Consider the following 14495-nt stretch of genomic DNA (forward strand, 5'->3'; position numbering starts at 1 on the left):
TTGGTTAGAGTATGGTGCTGGTAATTTTATTCTGTGGCCAGCCAGTACAGGGATCCAAATCCATGACCTTGGTGTTACATGGCTGTGCTCTAACCAACTGACCTAACTGGCCAGCCCAAAGCGAAGACTTTTTTTTTTTTTTTTTTTGGTGGCTGGCTGGTACAGGGATCCAAACCCTTGACCTTTGTGTTTTAAAACCAAGCTCTAACCAACTGAGCTAATCAGGCAGCCCCTGATTAAATTTTAAATTAATTTTTAAAAATTAAAATTTTTTACTCATAATTTTGTAATTCCAGCATCCAGAAAAAAAATTTGGTATAGCATTCCAAAATAATCAAAAATGAGATCTTATACTTTGTTTTATAATATACCTTTTCTTGTATAAAGGTGTCATGGCTCTTGTTCTGTGGTAATAAATTCAGAGTGACAGTTTGATTAGGGTACATGAACTATTTTTAAAGGCTACATCGTATGACACTGAACAGACTGCAAATGTAGCAACCCTTTTCTGATGTAAATTTTGGTGATTTCTCATTTTCTGCTATAATAATACTGATCTGAACAACATTGTATGCTTGTGTGCTTGTCCCGTTGTACTTCAGATTACATTTCTAGAATTGGAATTGCTGCGTCAAATATTTTTTTTTAAGTTTTAGTTTTAATCTTCTCTGTACCCCCTGCCATTTAATGCCCTGCCCTGTTGTGGAGCACATTCTCCTCTTTCCTTGAGAGGAGAGTCTGTCACTCAATGACATCACTGCCAACGTTTAACATACCCTCATACACTATCACACAGTGCCCCTACTGAAGGGGGACACAGAGCCACTGGTGAGGAGAGACTATATTTAAAATCCCTGCAGACCCATGTGAAAGAATGAAGTTACACCATTGCCTACACCATATACAAAAATTAATTCAAATGGACCCATAACCTAAATGTAAGACCTAAAACTATAAAACTCTTAGAAGAAAACATAGCAGAAAATCTTCACAACATTGGATTTGACAATGATTTCTAGGATATAACAACAAAGGCATAGGTAACAAAAGCAAAGATAGACAAATTGAACATCATGCAAATTTAGAAATTTTGTGCATCAAAAGACACTATCAATAGGATAAAAAGGCTATCCACAAAATGGAAGAAAATATTTACAAATCATATATCTGATAAGGGATTAATACCCAAAATATATAAAGAACTCCTAAAACTCAACAACAAAGAATACCCGATTCAAAATAGGCAAATGATTTGCACAGACATTTCTCCAAAGAAGATACATAAATCACCAATAAACACATGAAAAGATGATCAATATCACTAATCATTAAGGAAATGCAAACTAAAACTACAATGAGATACCACCTCATACCTATTAGAATGGCTACTATCAAAGAAACAGAAACTAACACAAGTGTTGGCGAGGATGTGGAGAAATTGGAACCCTTGTACACTGTTGGTGGGAATGTAGAATGGTACAGCTGCTGTGAGAAATGGCATGGTGGTTGCTCAAAAAAATTAAAAATAGAATTATCATATACCCAAAAGAGTTGAAAGCCAGATCTTGAAGAGATATTTATATACACATGATCACAGCAGCATTACTCACAATAGCTAAACCGTAGAAGCAACCCAAGTGTCCATCAGTAGATGAATAGATAAGCAAAATCCATGCAATGGAATATTATTCAGCCTTAAAAAGGAAGGAAATTCTGACATATGCTACTAGATGGATGAACCTTGAGGACATCATGTTAAGTGAAATAAGCCAGTCACAAAAAGACAAATACTACATGATTCCATTTATATGAAGTACCTTGAATAGTCAAAGCCATAGAGACAGGAAGTAGAATGGTGGGTGCCAGGGGCTGGGGTGAATGGAGAGTTAGTGTTTAATGGCTATACAGGTTCACATTGCAAGATGAAAAGAGCTCTGGAGATGGATGGTGGTGCTGGTTGCCCAACAATAGGAATGTGCTTAACACCATTGACCTGTACACTTAAAAGTAGCTACGAAACTAAATTTTGTTATGTGTATACCATCTGAATGTGTGCCCCCAAAATCCATATGTTGAAATCTAACCCCCAATGCAATAGTATTAAGAGGTGGGCCATTTTGGAGGTGATCAAACCATGAATGCTCCCCTCATTAATGGAATTAGTGTCCTTACAAAAGAGGTTGAAGGGAGCTGCCCTGACCCCTTCACCACATGAAGACACAGCAAGAAGGGACCATCTGTGATGAACAAGCCCTCACCAGATACCAAATTTGCTGGTGCCTCCACAACTGTAAGAAATAAATATCTGTTGTTTATAAATTACCCAGCCTAAGGTATTTTCATTATACCAGCCCGAATGGACTAAAACAGTGTATTTTACCACAATTAGAAAAACTGGGGTTGGGGGACAGGGCTGGCTGGTTAGCTCAGTCAGTTAGAGGATGGTATTATAACACCAAGATCAAAGGGTTCGGATCCCTGCAGCGGCCAGCCACCAAAAACTAAAAAATAAATGGGGGAATAAAAAACCTCCTTCAGAGTGAGAATCTAAGCTAGCCTCCTGCCAATTTCTCCCCCACTCAAGTGTCCTTTTCTTGGAACTCCACCGGCCTTCACTCTTACCCATATGGGGCCACAGATGCATCAGACATCAAAGGAGAGGTCAGACTGCATTACTAGTTCCCAGCCAGGTCCAGTCACTACCCACAAGCCTCCTGGGGTCACACCCAGTGACCAGGCCGGGAACGCAATTCCACAACTATTTACCTTCCAAGATCCAAATCTCTTAACAAGAATTTGATGGCAAAGTCCCCACCAAAGAGGTTGGTAGCTTTCCACTGGGAGGTCAGGGAGAGGCCAAAGTTCTCACTGTTTCCGCAGTGGTAAGCTGAAGAACAAGAAGGCGGCGGCACTGGTTCCAAGTGCCATAATTTCTTGGTAACCAGACCTCACCAGAAAGCAAGGACTCTTAAGTACCATACTCCCTTTCTCTATATTTATAAAGATCTAAGAAATAGGGGGAAATGCCAGACCTAGACTCAGAAGACTGGGACTCAAATTCTAGTACTGCTGGCTCACGGGCATGATTTTACAACCAGCCCTTGCCCAGACAAAGCCTTGGGAGATACATAGACTCAGAGTTCTACCTATATGTTCATTCATGCACCACATAATGGTGTTTTGGTCAACGATGGACTGCATATACAGCGGTGGTCCTATAAGATTAAATAGAGCTGAAAAATCACTTAGTGATGTCATAGCCAACATGACGTCACGTTTGCGGTATTGCTGGGATAAACAAACCTACTACAAAATCTGTTGAGGAGAAGTGCCTCGCTTACCTACTGGGTGACCCCCCCAAAGGTAGCTTAGGCCTTTAAGATAGAAAGCCAAGAGCTCAACACATTAGGTCTGACCCCACATGAAAGGGTTGGTGTCTACTTTAGAATTCTGGCATTTTTAAATTATTCCCATCCATCCCATAGCACAACAACAGTTAATAACAGTTAGCCAACACTCACTGAGTGCTTGCTGAGTGCCAGGCCCAATCTCTACCTGTAATTAAATTGTCATAACTTTGTGGGGTGGTATTCTTCCAATCCCCATTTAACAGATGAGAAAAGCAAGGCACAGAGAGACTTAGTAACACAACTAGAAGGCCCACGCTCATACAACTAGTGGCCAAGTGTAGATAACAGGAAAATTCATCGCTGTTGCTTTTCAGAGTATACTTTGGCACAACAATGAAATCGCCTAATGATGCATATATCCTGCTCATTAAGTGACCCATGACTGTATTTAAATTCTACCTATTTTGTGGCCATAGTGCATAAGAAATGAGACAAATTGATTAACTGAATCCAGTCAATGGTTTAGCAGCCTGGGTAGAGAAATGCAGAGTTACCTGAGAAGAGATCAGGCAATGTGATGCTTCTATTTAGAGGACAGGGGTTGTGAGACCATCCCCACTTGGATGCAAAATGGCAATGAATCAGGGCTCTGCTTAGGAGTTGGATTGAAAGGCCAAGACCTGGGCCGGCCCGTGGCTCACTCGGGAGAGTGCGGTGCTGATAACACCAAGGCCACGGGTTCGGATCCCATATAGGGATGGCCGGTTTGCTCACTGGGTGAGCGTGGTGCTGACAACACCAAGTCAAGGGTTAAGATCCCCTTACCGGTCATCTTTTAAAAAAAAAAAAAAAAAAAAAAAAAAAAAGAAAGGCCAAGACCTAGTTTCATTCTGGCCAGGGGTTTCTTGAATTATAAAGAAAATATCATCCAGTTGAGAAAGAAATGCCAAAAGTTGCTAAGGAAAGTAATTTACTATAGTTTGGGATCATATAATTATTTCCTTATTAGGTAAACTTCTTTAATTCCAGGAAGATATAAACATAAGTACAGTCATACCTAAGAAAATAAAAACCACAGTATTTTTAATTTTGTGTTAAGAACTCTCTGTGTTACCATTCACTTTACGTACTTTAATTTGAATTTGGTCTGTTTAGAGTAATAAGTCAGTTTTAAGATTCCAATTATAACATGTAACTCAGTAATTGGTTTAGACTTGTGATTTTAAGTAGGACTTAACTAAGTTTAAAGTCAGTATTAGCAGATGACAAATAAGCACATGAAAAGATGCCCAACATTATAAGTCATGATGGAAATGCAAATTGAAACCATAACATATCTACACACCTTTTAAAATGGCTAAAATTAAAAAGACTGACCAAACCCAGTCAGTATGGGGAGAATGCAGAGGGACTGGAACTCTCAGACACACTGCTGGTGGGAACGTGAAACAGTGCAGCCACTTTGGAAGAGTTCGGCAGTTTAAGTTCAACACACAGCAAACCTGTGTCCCAGCCACTCCACTCCTAGGGATTTGCCCAAGAGAAAAGGAAATATATGTCCACACAAAGACTTGTACACAGGTGTTCGCAGCAGCTTTGTTTGCAATTGCCCAAAAGTGGAAGGAACTGACATGACCAACAACAGGTGAATGGATAAATAAATTGTGTGACATCCATGTAATGGAATACTAATCAGCAATAAAAAAGAATGAACTGTGGATACATGCAACACCAAGGACAGATCTCAAAATAATTAAACAGTGAAAAAAGGCAGACAAATGTATGAGTCCATTTATGGAAAATTCCAGAAAATGCAAACTAATCTGTAGTAACAGAAAGCAGTTCAGTGGTTACTTGGAGATGGGGGAAGCAGAGAGGGGTGGGAAGGAGTAATTCCAAAGGTGTTGGATGTGTTCACTGTTTGGACTATGCTGATAGATTCACAAGTGCACGCATATGTCAAAATGTATCAAATTGTACACTTTAAATATGTGCAATTTTTCAATAAAACCTCAGTAAAGCTATTTTTAAAATAAAATATAAAATAGTATAGACCTCATAGTGGCCAGCTGCCAAAAAACAAAACAAAACAGTATAGGAATGCTTAATAAAATTTTGAGTCATTTTAATCTATTAGATTTATAAGAGTTAAGTATTAGTGATTTTTTAAGCAAACAATTGGAAGTATTGAAATAATTAAAGGAAGTTGAATGTAATTTATAAAGTCAATTTAAAATTTTCAAATGAGTTTAATTAAGTTTGCAAATGGGACCAAGTATTAATCAAAAGGCCCCTAATGTGGTTGTTAAAATTTTCCAGAATCCCCCATACCAGCCAGCTGCAAAAAAAAAAAAACCTGCCAAAATTTTCTGGACTCATAGATAGAACGGAAAAATTTGTAGGCTACACCTAAAAGCTAAACTTAAAAAAATAGCCCTTAAAAGGATGAACTAAGGGCCAGCCTGTGGCTCACTTGGGAGAGCGTGGTGCTGACAACACCAAGTCAATGGTTAAGATCCCCTTACCAGTCATCCTTTAAAAAAAAAAAGGATGAGCTAGATTTTTGAATTCATAACTTCAACAAATTGAAAATCAACTTTTTTTCAGACAAAGTAACTTCTGAATAATCTTTGTATTACACAAAAATTCAGGGGGAGAGGTGAGGTGTGGCATCCAAAACATCACCCAGACATGCCACTTATGAGTCACCCAAAACTCCAAGTCACTTGGTCTTTCTGAACCTCAGTTTCGTCACCCATAGGAGAGGAATATTCTCCATTAATACATTTATGATCAATGATTTAATATTAATACATTTCATATTGATAAGTAGCATATTAGTCAGAGAAAGCGCTCAGAGAAGCATAAAGTGATGGGCAAATAAATATAAGAAATGAGCAGCATGGTATCACTCTGTAGTGACTTCAGACTTCCCTGACCCTGGCCTGACCAGTGACAGACACACGAGAGGTGATGCATGTATCCTCAGAGACAAGCATGACTCAGCACAGCCAGATTATGGAATTTTCCTGCAGCCTCAGAAGCGGATGTCACATGGGATATGGGTCAAGAGAGGAGCCACCACATACGAGTTTGGCTCGTTCCACACACAGCTGGTGGCGATGCGCTCCCAGCAGTCTTGCAAATCCCAGACCCCCCCTTCTCCGACTGCAGGCAAATCAGGACAAGGAGGTGACAGGCAAGCAGGTGGTGCTGGGAGGCCCTGGGGTTACGCGCGATGCCTAACTGCAACAGCAGCAGCCCACGTCCACCTCCCTCCAGGATCACCAAGGAGAGGGCTGATGAGGGGAGGGCGACAGCAGGATGACAGAGCCGTAGCTATGGGAACTAAGCAAAGCTCTGGGAGTCAGCAACAGAGGAGCCAAACGAGCTCTGACAAGTTAGATGACCTGAGAGAAAAAGGCCCTTCTTGATTACTAGTTTTCCCCTCCTACTGATGGATTTTGAGGAAGACGTCAATAAAAGATGACAATCTTTAAAAAAAAGAAAAGAAAAGAAAACGGGATCAGCATCGTGGATCCTGCTGATCAGCCTTCTCTGGGCTTCGGTTTCTTCAGCCCCATTAGGTAGGTGGCTTGGGGGGATCTTCACTCAGCCCCCCCCACCTCTCCTGGCAGGGACACAGGCAAGAGAAATAACATTCAACTTGATCAACCAGAAGAGGACAGTGCAAGCAGAGCGAGAGCAGGGCGGTGGAAGGTTTGTGGCGGCGGAGTTCACCCGCAGGACAGTCATTTCCACCCCACCCACCTGCCCTTACACTCTTGGCTTTTCTAAGCAAACTCGATCACAGAGTGCAAGATGGCCATTGCTGGCCCAAGACCCAGGATGAGAGGGGGCTGTGGAAAAAACTTCAGGAGAGGGCCGGCCCGTGGCTCGCTTGGGAGAGTGCGGTGCTGATAACACCAAGGCCACAGGTTCAGATCCCTATGTAGGGATTGCCGGTTGCTTACTGGGAGAGCGTGGTGCTGACAACACCAAGCCAAGGGTTAAGATCCCCTTACCGGTCATCTTTTTTGTTTTGTTTTGTTTTGTTTTGTCTTTTTCGTGACCGGCACTCAGCCAGTGAGCGCACCAGCCATTCCCATATAGGATCCGAACCTGCGGTGGGAGCGTCGCTGGGCTCCCAGCGCCGCACTCTCCCGAGTGCGCCACAGGCTCGGCCCCTTACCGGTCATCTTTAAAAAAAAATAAAGAAAAACCTCAGGAGACCAGCTCCTAAATCATGAAGGGTCACCTGAGAAAAATCCCTACACAATGGGTGGAAAACCAAGAAAAATCCCTGTGCAGAGGAATCCCCACTCAGCACTGAACATGAGCTCTGGGGAAAGTTGTCCCTGAGCCACAAAGTCCCGAGGGCACCTCGCTGTGACACAGGGAGAGCAGCTGGCCTGCCTTCGCATAGAGGGAAGAGCAATAATCAATGCCATAAATGCAGGAGAAGGCCTGGCGAGGCTGTTCTTACAAACCAGCTGAGGGGGACAGGACTGGACTGCCAGGTACAGCCTAGCCCAGACGGCCTTGTAATTAGGCTGAGGAGATGCAAACGGATCTCTTAGCCACCTGCAAACAGGGAAATTCATGTCAGGGGAAATTTCGAAAGCCTTAGGTTATACAGGGCAGTGCTGCCTGAGCAATATGTAGGGACAATTCTACCTTCACTCCCTCGCCATTGTGGCTGGCAAAGGCTGAGTGTTATTTTCTGAAAACACGTGTCAAGTGTTTTTACAACCAGCTGGCAGCCGTTTCTGGTGCCCTAGCTGCCTGCTCTCCACACCGACTCAGGGGGTCTTCTCAGAGGACCCAGGGATTCTTCTCGTGGGTCCTGAGGAGCCTCACTGTCCTCCCCTGCCCAGCTTCCCAAGCCACACCCTTCCAGAAGCAGGGCCTCCTGCAGAGGCTGGCCAACAGACAACTGGGGCCAGCAGGAAGCCAGATGTCACTTTCCTGTGAAAACCAAGAGAGACCAGGAACAGGCAAGGACTGCTCAAACGGATATTATCCACAAATCAGAGCTGGCCTTTTTTATCGATTGAGCTTCAGACCTGATGTGCCAGGACTGCTAGCTTCCACAGCTGCTCCTGGTGACGGCCCCACGCATCCCTCCAGCCTGGATTCAGGCACAGGACTTACCCTTAGCGTTTTGTCAGCTTCCCAGAAGGCAAACGCTATCTAAAGTAAAAGAAAAAAAAAAGTGTTATCCTCATTTCTCCAGGCACTCCCCAGAGAACCTACGAGTGGTAAGAACACAGATTTAGAACCCAAAGAACTTTCTTTGCTTCCATCTCAGGGGAGTCTGTGGGGGCCATGAGGAGAGCACAGGGCGGAGGGCGCACCAGCTCTGTTGTCCAGCCGCTGGGCTCTACCCCTTGCTGCTCTGCCACCAGCTCCGTCACTGCTCAAAGCCTGCTTCCTCACCTGCAAAATGGGGGTGAGAACAAAACCCGTGTCACAGGGTTCCAGGGAGTGCCTGGCACGGAAGCACACTCAAAGCACTGATACCATGCCTGGCACAGAGGTCACACTCAGACATCAGCCAACATGCTTAGTTGTAAGCATTTCAGTAAAACCCTTTTCTGGCACTCACTACACAAGAACAAGAAATTCTAGAAACTGTTCTTGTTTTATCTGAAGTGCTTTCTCTTCCTGCCCATTCCATCTAGCCCCAGGCCCACTTTCTCCACAGAGCTGTCTCTAATCCTTCAGGAGCTACCCCCAGTCTGAATTCTGGGAGTGTGGTTCCTATCTCACTATGAGCAATCTGACACTAATGAAGAACTGTGTTACATGACCTGAGATGTATCTTCTATATCCCAACTATCTCTTCAGATCCTTTCCTGCAGAGAGCCGCCCCTGCAACACGTAAGAGTACCTACGGTGTTTAGGCCCACAGGAGACCACAGCTGGTAGTGTGGGTCCACTTTTCGGAGTTTACAAACTGCTTGTTTTTGAAAGGGCATGCCTGTCAAACAGCTCTAGCCACCGGTCAACAAACACCAAAATGGAAACACAGGCCAGCAAGCTACCAAAGGGATCAAATCCATGTTCAGAGAAAGCCAGTAGCCTTGGTAGATGACGTCAAAGCTGAAACTGAATGTTTGGGATATGTAATTCAATAAAATATCTGTTGAGCACATGGCTTGCATAAGGAACTACACCAGAAAGCACAGGCTCTGCTGGCAAAATGCCAAAAAGCGACTGGCTGGTTAGCACTGTTGGTTAGAGCATGGTGCTGATAACACCAAGGTCCAGGGTTCGATCCCTGTACCGGCCAGCCACAAAAAAAAAAAAGCTGAAAAGCAAGTTGGGCACTGGCTAACAGAAAGCAAAAACAGGATGACACATTAGAGGCACCAAAGCAGGGATCAGCCTGAGGGACCAGTGCCATTTCCTGGCCATGCGACGCTGGGCAAGTTATTTCAAAGTAATCTCTCTTTGTCTGATCTATGTGAGATCCTCCTCTGTAAAAGATGATTTAACAGTACATTTGTGATAGGGTTGTTGTGATAATCAAATAAGATACTACGTGTATGTAAGGGGCTTAGCAAGGTCCCTGCCACCACATAGTGAGAGCTCATAAAAGTTGCCTTTTGTTACCAACAAATCATTATTTATCATCATCATTATTATTAAAAGAGAGAGCCCTAATGAAATCCTGTCTTTTGCAGCAACATGGATGGAACTGGAGGTCATTATGTTAAGTGAAATAAGCCAAGCACAGAAAGACAAATACCGCATGATCTAACTCATTTGTGGAATCTAAGTAAGTTGATCTCATAAAAGTAAGCAGTAGAATGGTATAATAGGTACAAAACCATGCTGTCTACCCTAAATGAATCATTGTGCAGTGTATGCATGTAGTGAAATGACACACTGTACCCCACAAATATGTACAGGTAAGTGTCAGAGAAAAAAAAAGGAGTAGAATAGTGCTTACCAGAGGCTGGGAAGGAGAAGGGGAGGAGGCACGCAGAAAAGTTGGTCAATGGGTACAAAGTCTCAGTTAGATAGAAGAAAAATAAGTCCTAGTGATCCACTGCACAGTAGGGTGACTATAGTTAACAATGTTGTATATTTCAAAATAGCAAGAAGAGAGGACTCCAAATGTTTTCACCACAAAGAAATGAAAAATATCTGAAGTGGTGGATATGCCAATTACCCTAATTTTTTTTTTTTTGTGTGTGTGTGTGTGTGTGTGTGTGACTGGTAAGGGGATCGTAACCCTTGGCTTGGAGTCTCCCGCACTGTGCTCAGCCAGTGAGCGCACCGGCCATCCCTATATAGGATCCGAACCTGCGGCCTCGGCTCTCCCAGCGCCGCACTCTCCCAAGTGAGCTACAGGGCCGGCCCCAATTACCCTAATTTGATTAATACACATTGTATACACGTATTGAAACATCACACTGTACCCCATAAATATGTACAATTACGTGTCAATTAAGAAAACTTTTTAAATAAAACAAAAATAAAAGAGCCCAGTCCAACTGAATAGATTTATAAAGGCTTGAAGGAGAAAAGCCAAGTCTTGAAGAATAATTTTGCCAGGACAAGAGGAAAGGTCGCCAGGAGCAAGAGCAGAGGAAGGACACTAAGAAGTGATTATGGGGGAACACTGAATAGTCTCATATGAAGGCTGAGACAGAAGAGGGTATCTGTGAGGTACACATGGAAGAAAAAGCCCAATAGGCAAGATCACATTAGAGAGTCTTGGATGCCAGGCTGAGGCAGGGTTTTCATTCATTCAGTAAGAGGAAACAGCCTTATTCATCGTTTCCCCATCTTGCACTATTAGGCCCGACTCTTTTGGCAAAGTGTCCCCAGCTGAGACAAAGAAAACTCGATGAAGGAATGGTAGGTCACACCCAGGTGAGGTTTCAGTGAATGAACAGGCAAAATGACCTCTTGTGTGAAGCATGTCCCTGAATGAGAAACCAGCCCCAGAGCCCCAGGCCCTCAGCCTCATATCACTTCCGGGATATGAGGAGCAGGAGACAGTTCAGAAAAGGGTACGATGCTACTGGGAGGCAGCCAAAGAGAATGCCCATGACACTAATCCTAAGACCTGAATGAGGCATTCAGCTCATGCATATAGGCTCAGGCCTGCCCAGGACTTCATCCCAGATTTACTGATACATACCACATGACAATCCCTGCTGTCCCCAAACTTGACTCCTTTCTATGTTCCCCAGTTTCCACCCTTCTTTCCTCATGGACTTCCAATTTGAGCCATTTTCTGCTAATTCACCCAAAACATTTCTTAAGCACCTACTTGTTCCTGATACTGTTAAGGACTGTGAGGACAGAGAAGAGAGACACAGAGAACTGTGAAAAACTGTGATGTGGGTCTGAGAGATGTGGGTCGGAGGTCCAGCCTTGCCACTGGTCCCTGAGACTCCATGAGTGGTGTTGAGAGGACAGAGACCAAGCACAGTAACCTGGGTTACTGAAATTGAGGATATTGAAAGTGAGACAGGGAGAAAGCAAGGAGCAGGACAAAATAAGGGCAAGCCGCCTGCATTGGTACATCAAAGGCAGGAAGGAGCCATCATGGATTCCCAGGGAAAACCTTCCAGTGATGGGGAGCCTGGAGGTGAGAACTGGTACAGGGAGGGGTCAGCCAGGCTCCAGCAGGCTTCAGTAGAGAGAGAAGGAGATGAGGCACAGAAGGTACACTGGGGTAAATTGGGGAAACTTTTGAAGGCAGCCTAAAAAAACAGATATTGAGCAACTGTAGAGAACAAAGACCCTTTCCTAAGCACAGGACATGGGAGGCCGGGGTAGCTATTAGGAAACAAAGAACGGCTGCTTGCAAGGAACTTACCAGAACACTAAGGAATACAACCTGTAACTCCAGCCTGCTGCTGGGGCCTCAGAACCCAAACAAACTACCTCTGGATCCAATCTTACTTCCTCACATTGGCCGCCAGTCACTGACTAACATGCACCTTAGCAAATCCTAGTGACCTCACTTGGTTACATCTCCTGCACAGGCTGCTTCCCAGTAACCAAGCAAATTTCTCACACCCAACTGCAAAGTAGTATTTCCCCCACATTCTCCTTCCACATTCTTCAGCCTTCTTATTGCAGATTCTAGTTGCTTAAAACTCATCTCTCCTCCATAATAAAACCTTCGCTGCTGAAATCCAATCACTAGTTCTTCACCGCCAGTGACATTAATAAGAGGTTCAGGACTCACCCCCTCCACCAAGCCTTTCCAAATCCATCCCCTCCCAGCCCCGAGGCCAGTCCATTTCTCCTCATCCTAGCATTAGTGTGTGGTTTGCAGGCCTCTACCGGACTTTCTATTCCAGGTCCTCCTCAGGACCACACCTCGCCCACACCAGCCGTCTACAAACAACTGCGGCATGCTTGCTATTTAAGTTTCATTTATTTTTCTCTCCCTCAATCAATTTGTCAGCAGTTCTAGAGCAAGTATTAACCTCATCACCCACATCTTCTCTCAGCACCCAGTCTAGGACTCTGAACATGGTGTGCAAAAGAACGTGATTAAGAGTTCAAGAGTTAAGGTGAGAGCATGCAAACACAAAGCTGTAGCTGCGAGAGAATAGAAATGCTGAGCACATACACCCCAGCACAAGTATTTGCGTGACATACAGGGAAAGGGTGACGGGGAAGCCAGCCAGGGCTGCTGGAGGCAGTGGGTAAGTGAAAGCACATGGCAGACTCTGGAGGCTCCGGTTGTGATCTCGCCAGTCCTAGCACTTCTCTGAGCCTCAGTTTTCTCAGCTGCAGAATGGGGATAATGAGCCCCGGCCTACCTCTCTCAGGAAATGAAGAGACAGTCAGAGTTCTGAGAATTTCACAGCTGCCAGGGACCTGGAGACTTGGCTTAACTCCATCATTTGTGAGATGAGGAAAGAGCTCAACAGAGGTGAAACGACTCGTTCAAAGTACACAGAGCAAGTCACGGTGGGAAGAACCTGCATGGCAAGTCCTCAAAGCCAGGGCTTCTGACTACGTGCCCAGGAGGGCACTTTGTAAACTTCTGAAAGCTGTGGAAATAACGGGCTGAGCCGGGCCCCACCTGCTAACTGAGCGGCCTTAGGCAGATCACTACGTCTGGGCGCCTCAAGCTTCCTCATCTGAAACAAAGTGGGACCGAATAGCCCACAGGGTTCCTAGTAAGGAGGATCCTACGGGAGGCGGAGTGCAGGCACCTAGAGCCAGGAAAACCCTCGCCTTACGTGCCGGGGTTTCCTTCACAGCTGAGCCACATCCGGGGTGATGGGGACAACGTGGGCTCCCGACTGTGAAGGACCTGGGCTCGAACCCTCAGGGACCTCGCGAGAGGCACTTTAGGGCTCCGTGCGTCAGTTTCTCCATCTGCAAAATGGGCCCGACAGCAGGACTAAAGCCTCCAGCGGCCGCCAGCGGGTCGGCTCCCGCGCGGGAGGGATGCTCGCGGGGCTGCAGGCCCGGGGGGCGTGGGGAGGGGCCCGGAGGCAGGTCCCCGCTGGCCATCTCCCCGGCGGGAGGGGGAGGGACGGCGCACGTCGCGTCGTGTCGCGCTCCGCCCGCCGCCGTCTCCTCCAGCCGTCAATCGCGGAGCCCGCGCCGCCTTTGCGCGCGACCCTTACATAAGCGTCCCTGGCGGCAGCGTCGCCGGCGCACGCCCACCCGCTCCGACCCGCCGCGGGAAGAGAACGGTGCAGAACGCCGCAGCCACTCACCTCCTGGCCGTCGCCGCCGCCTCTCCCGCCGCTGCCTCCACTGACAGGGAACAGCTGCGGTCTCCGCGCAATCGAACTTGCTGCAGTCCCGGCCCCGCCTCGCGGACTTCCTATTGGCCCAGGCAGCCCAACCCCTCCCCTTATTGGACAGTGTTCTCCGTCACTCACCGCTCCCCCGCTCCGGACTCCTCCCGGCGCCCTCCTGCCCGTCATGTTTAAGCCTTGGCGCCCCACGTCAGCCCCACCCCTCGCGTCCCCGGCGGGCCCCTGGATTGGTGGAGAGGATGGGAGAGCCCGCCCCTGGCGCACCCCCGCCTACTCCCTTATCTCCCGAGCCTCACGTGGGCCGCCCGGCCCCTGCTCCGGCCCGCAATAGGCGGAAGTGGCCGGCCTCAGACGCGCGCTGATTGGCTGTCGGCGGGGGTGGGGACGT

The 14495-nt window shown here is 46.1% G+C and overlaps 1 protein-coding gene across 5 annotated transcripts in view; it reads right to left on the reverse strand.

Moving 5' to 3' along the window:
* Positions 1–14125, reverse strand: part of PC (pyruvate carboxylase) — a 111916-nt gene extending 97791 nt beyond the window's left edge. The window contains exons 1-5 of one of the 5 annotated variants that reach the window (XM_063094058.1): positions 14063–14108; positions 13577–13715; positions 8708–8789; positions 8505–8543; positions 6761–6844 (exon numbers count right to left, since the gene is read on the reverse strand). The gene's annotated coding sequence lies outside the window, so the exon portion shown is untranslated. Of the gene's footprint in view, positions 1–6760; positions 6845–8504; positions 8544–8707; positions 8790–13576; positions 13716–14062 lie in introns of all 5 variants that reach the window. The other 4 variants (XM_063094057.1, XM_063094060.1, XM_063094059.1 and 1 more) reach the window with 4 other exon arrangements.
* Between the last annotated feature and the right edge of the window lie 370 nt (positions 14126–14495).

Source organism: Cynocephalus volans, chromosome 4 (assembly GCF_027409185.1).
Source record: "Cynocephalus volans isolate mCynVol1 chromosome 4, mCynVol1.pri, whole genome shotgun sequence".
Taxonomy (NCBI): Eukaryota; Metazoa; Chordata; class Mammalia; order Dermoptera; family Cynocephalidae; genus Cynocephalus; species Cynocephalus volans.